Source organism: Bos grunniens, chromosome 10 (genome assembly GCF_055505025.1).
Source record: "Bos grunniens cultivar Pamir isolate PY7600 chromosome 10, Bosgru_T2T1.0, whole genome shotgun sequence".
NCBI classification, from domain to species: Eukaryota; Metazoa; Chordata; class Mammalia; order Artiodactyla; family Bovidae; genus Bos; species Bos grunniens.
In genome coordinates, this window is record NC_141174.1 from 81,440,314 (window position 1) to 81,446,472 (window position 6,159).

The following is a 6,159-nucleotide window of genomic DNA, read 5'->3' on the forward strand; positions in this document are numbered from 1 at the left end:
CCGCCCTTAAAAAATAAAATACAAAGTTTGAAAAAAATACGTCAGATAGTTAACTTTTTTCTAGATGGTGAGACTGTAGGTAATTTTTTGTGTTTTTCTGTGTTTGATATGTTTTTTAAAGGCGTGTAGTGCTAAAAATAGTAACAGAGATTTCCCTTTTCGAATTCTGTTGTGCGCTTACTCCAGTCAGCCCCCTCATATAACTTGTCTTTCTCCTTGTCACCCTTCCTGGAGTCTCTCCTTATTTCCAGGGACAGAACCTTGACACACAGTGTGTATTCTTTGTTTTCTGAATTAATTATCTGCTCTGACCGCCTTACAGCGATTTAGTGAAACTACCCTTTCCATGGGCCATCTCCTTAGAGATAATGGCCCCTATACTCCTCCCTGCAGAGCCGTATTCGACTGCCCGCGGGACATCTAGCTGGAAGTTCTAAAGTACTCAAATCGGACATCTATGAAATTCTAGTTACCCGACTTTTTAATTTTATCTTTATTCTTTTCCCTAAAGTTCTGCCTTTATGTAGATCTGAGTTTCTGGCCTATGTCGTTTTCCTTCTTTTCTGAAGAATTTCTTGTAGCATATCTTGCAAGTTAGATCTTCTGGCTGCAAACTCCCTCAATTTTTGTTTGCCTGAAAAAGTGTTACTCCTTCACTTTTGAGAGAGAATCTTGTTGGATACAGAAGTCTAGGTTGATGGACTTTTTTTTCCTTCAACACTTTAGACATTTTACTGTGCTCTCTTCTTGGTTTCTGAAGAAGTCTGATGTAATTATTATTATTTTGGCCTCCCCGCATGGGTTGCAGGGTCTTAGTTCCCCAACCAGGGATTGAACCTGGCCCTGACAGTGAAAGCACATGGTCCTAATCACCGGACCACCAGGAAATTCCCCCAATGTAATTCTTATCCTTGCTCCTCTATAAATAAGATGTACCCACTTCTACCCCTCAGGCTTCCTTCAAGATTTTCTCTTGGTTTTTGATTTTCTGTTCATCCTACTTGTAAGGACAGAAGTGAGAAGAACTTCTAAGCTCCTTATATGCCAGACTGAAAACTGAAAATTATCTTCTATTTTAAATTCTGTTCTTTCTCCTGGCCTCTGTATTTCTGTGCATGACATGTTTCTTTACCCGTGACTCAGAAAACAAGACCATTGCCCTTAAGTTTGTCCTCTCTGTTCTCCAAATCTAATCCCTCACCAAGTCTAATCAATTCTACTTCTAATGGAACCTTCAAACTTACCCCCTCTTTTTTTCATGCTCACAGTCTGTATCTTATATCAGGTTCCCTGTCTCTCACATTGAGAAGACTCTAGTTTCCCTACCTCCAGCCCAACTCCTAATTTCTTTTCCATGTTGCTTTCATCATAAATCTGGTGAAATGCAAAATTGATCACATCATCCCTAACTGAAAGCTCCCCCTTATTAATATGGCAAAAGGATTTTTAATGATCTGAATAAATTTACCTCTTCTAACACATTCCTTGCCACTTTGCACTTATCATGCACCTATAAGCCAATCCTCTTCAAACTGCTTGCATTTCCAGATATACTGAGTTGTCTCATATTTTGTGCTTTGCACATACTGGGTGAGTCCTTTGTCCTTGCCTCGTGGACTTGACTTTCATCTTCTGTGGCTCATGTGTTGACTACCTCCACAAAAGCCCTCATAGTTATCTCCCCAAGCCTCCCTCAGCAAATTCTAGCAGATTTCTTTTTACATTTTTTTAAAAATTTTATTTTGGGCTGTACTGGGTCTTCACTGCTATGTGTGGACTTTCTCTAGTTGTGGCGAACAGAGCCTCCCCTCTGGTTGCGGTGTTTGAGCTTCTCACTGCCGTGACTTTTCTTGCTGTAGAGTACTGGCTCTAGAGCTCAGGCTCAGTAGTTGTGGTGCATGAGCTTAGTTGCTCCGAGGCATGTGGGATTTTCCCGGATTAGGGATTCAACCTGTGTCTCCTGCATTGGCAGGTGGATTCTTTACCACTGAGCCACCAAGGAAGTCTTCTAGTGAATTTCTTAAAACTAAGAATACATCTTTAATTTTTTAAGGAAGGCGTTCTGTTAGATAAAGGAGGATGTAAAGGAAATAATCATATAAAATGTAAATGGTATTAAATAGGTTTCCCTAGTACTTTTGCTGAGGTACAATCCCAGTAAGAGTTTTGCTCGACTGGTCATTACTCAGCTCTCCCTGAGTACCCAATTATCTCTTCCCAGAGCTGGACTAGTTATCACTCATGCATTCTTCCCACAAATGCTCCAAAACATAATCCTCCACTGCACTCCTAAGCCTCCAGACTCTCCATCACCCTCCAATTTAGTTCATTTTCCATTCAACAGATATTTGATGAACACCTAGTATGTCACAGGCTATGAATCAGCGTGAGTAACAGAGATAAGGTCCTTGCCCTTCCGTTCTAGTAGGAGGAGAGCCAGAGGCCTAAGAACAAATTAAACTGGGACAATAGGGATTCTGATGCTCACCCCCAGAAAATAAAAGGAGATGATCCCCATAAAGCACCCAGTTTGAGCTTAACTCGTAGTAGGAGCTCAACATATATTCATTTCTTTCCCTCTAGCTGTTTGGGGAATAACATTGCCTTCCCGTTTTTTTGTTGTTGTTTTTCTTTTTCTTTTTGAGGATTTCAAGCATTTTTGAGTTCTGATACATGCAGAGGACCAGGATGAAGTGAATAAATGTGAAGCAAGTTACAAAGTTGTTAGAAATCTTAAGCTCTCACATTTTCCCCCAAGTTCAATAAAAAGAGATACTGATGTATTTCTGGAAACTAATAAAGTATATTGAACCACCTTAAATGTGCTCAATCTTGTTTACATAATAATTCTCACTCTGGGGGTTATCTTAAGGAAATAATTTAAAATGAACCCAAAGATTTATTTTCTTGTACAAGGATATTTATTACAGCTCTATTTAGAATAGCAAAACTTTTGGAGGGGAGGGGAGGGATGGACTGAGGTTTGGGGGTTAGCAATGGCACCCTACTCCAGTACTCTTGCCTGGAAAATCCCATGGACCTCCTACCTACCTCCTGGTAGGCTGCAGTCCATGGGATCGTTAAAAGTCAGACATGACTGAGCAACTTCACTTTCACTTTTCACTTTCATGCATTGGAGAAGGAAATGGCAACCCACTCCAGTGTTCTTGCCTGGAGAACCCCAGGGACAGGGGAGCCTGGTGGGCTGCCATCTATGGGGTCGCACAGGGTTGAACACGACTGAAGCGACTTAGCAGCAGCAGCAGCAGATGCACTAGTATATATAGAACAGATAAATAACAAAGCCCTACTGTATAGCACAGGGAACTATATATTCAATATCCTATGATAAACTATAATGGAAAATATTTTAAAAGAATGTACATATACACGTATAATGGTTGACTTTGTTGCACAGTAGAAATTAACACTAAATCAACTATACTTCAATTTTTTAAATGTATTATTATTTTTTAATTTATCTGGCTGCACTTGGTCTTAGTTGTGACATGCAGAACTCTCAGTTGTGGCATGCGGGATCTAGTTCCCTGAGTAGGGATCGAACCCAAGCCCCCTGCATTAGGAATGCAGTCTAAGCCACTGGCCCACCAGGGAAGTCTCCAATTTTTTTTAAATTGAGAAAAAAATTAAATAGTAAAACTTTGGGAAGACTTAAATTTCTAGGAATGAGAGATTAATCAAGTAAATCACATCATTTTTATTTAAAAACAGTACAACTATTGGAGTTTGCTCCACACATTCAAGGAACAATGATAAGTTACATCTTGCAAATTGTTGCTTTTAAGTGTGTAAGTAGCAAACACTTCTGCAGCTCTGTGCTCGACCCTGTTCTGGGTCCTGGGTGTGAACAGACAGGCTCTTAAGGAGCTTACATTTTAGAGAAAAGAGACAGAATTTAATGAACAAACAAGCACACTGATGTTAAACAATAAGTGCTAAGTAGGATACGAAATAAAATAGGGTGATATACTTAAGAGGCTGGCGGTAACCAATGAATCAGATTGATGGATAGAGAAGAGTTCAATGGGGAGGCGACATCTTTTTTTAAAAAATTCATTTATTTTTTAATTGAAGGATAATTGCTTTGCAGAATTTTGTTGTTTTCTGTCAAACCTCAACATGAATCAGCCATAGGTATACATATATCCCCTCTCTTTTGAGGGAGGTGACATCTGAGTTGAGACCTGAAGAATGAGGGGCAGCCATGCCATGCGGAAGAGTGTTCCTCCAGAAGGAAGAACAGATGCCAAGGTTTAGGTAGAAGGTTGGTGAATTTGAGAAGCAGAAGGACTGTGGGGCTGAGGCAGCAGGGTCAGGGGCAAGTGGTGGAGTTGAGGTTAGAGACGGCTGCAAGGCCAAATAGATGAGGGCAGCACTTTGCATGGTTCTAAGGGTGTTGGGAAAGCACTGGAAGTGTAGCCATAAGATAAGCTGCTCCAGCAGCACAGATTTTAAAACTTACCTGCATCTTCGCTCCCTACTGACCCTGGCCGGTCTTAGAGCTTTTAGATAATGACTAGTTGAGTGGGAGACAATCTTGCTTGCTTAAGAATCCCAGGGACTGGCCTTAAGAATATGGGAGCAGACCGAGCCTGGAGTAGAAGACTAAATGCACATAAACCCTTCTAGATGGTGCTGACCAGAACACCACATGGCCAATTTATTATTATTATTGGAGCTGACTTTGCTCTTCTGCACATAGCCCCATCTCGAACACCCCTGAAACTCCAATTTATAACGCTTTGTCCTGTAACCGGCAACTTGGAGATGGTTTGGGGACATTAGTCCACCATCTTCTGAGGTTGATGTCCTCCTGAATAATGCAGCTAGTCCTTCCCACCAACAGGTGTCTCTTGAGTATTGGCTTTCAAGAAGCAAACAAATGAATTTGGGTTCAGTACCAGCCCTGTCTGGTTTTAAGCAGGAGAGTGCCAGGATTTAATTTAGAGCTTCGAAAGCTCACTGGCTGTGTAGAAATTGGATTATTCAGAAACAAGAGTGGAAAAACATCAGGAGGCTATGGCAGTTCCATAGGGAAAGAGCACAGTGACAGTGTAAGTGGAGAGGACAGACTCGGATATATTTTGGACATAGAACTGATAAGAAATCCTGCTGGAGTGAACCTTGGGAGAGAGAATAGGGAGGAATCAAGGGTGATTTGTAGGTTTTTGGCTGGAACAACTAGATGATCATAGTAACAATGAGATGGGAAAAACTAGGGGAAGAAGAGTTTGAGGGTGAAATTAAGAACTCTGTGGGGCCACTTTCAATCTCAGATAAAATGCAGGCTGTGGAGCCAGACTGCCCAGGTTCCCATCCTATTCCAGACTGCTTAATGATTTTTGACAGGTACCCTAGCCCCTTGCCTCAGTTTCTTCATCTGTAGAGGGGGAATTACAATCCAACTACCTTAAGCGGTTGTTGTGAAGATGACAGTCATTCTTATACATAAGTAAAGTCGCCCAATCATGTCCGATTCTTTGTGACCCCGTGGACTGTAACCTACCAGGCTCCTCCATCCATGGGATTTTCCAGGCAAGAATACTGGAGTGGGTTGCCATTTCCTTCTCCAGGGGATCTTCCCAACCCAGGGATCAAACCTGGGTCTCCCGCACTACAGTTAGACTCTTTACCGTCTGAGCCACCAGGAAAGCCATAGGTTAGTACCAAATTCTTCTTCACTCAGCAAGTATTCACTGAGTATTTCCATGCACTAACTTCTGAGCATATAACAAAGACAAAATCAGACAAAAATCACTGCTTATATTACACTGTTTATAAATATAAAAATCACTGTTTTATATTACAGTTGGGGCAGGAGAGACACAATAAATAAATGCATTGTTAAAATATTGACTATGTTGGATGTAGATAGGTGTTATGGAGAAAAATAAGGCAAGGAAAAGTGGTCGTGAGAAGAGTGGGTTGCAATTTAAAATAGTGTGGCCAGGGACTTCCCTGGTGGCTCAGTAGTAATGTGCCTGCCAATGCAGGAGACGATTGAGTTCGATTGAGACGACTGTGGGTTCGATCCCTGATCCAGAAAGATCCCACATGCCTTGGAGCAGCTAAGCTTGTGCACCACAGCTACTGAGCCTGTGCTCTAGAGCCTGGGAGCCGCAACTACTGAAGCCAGCG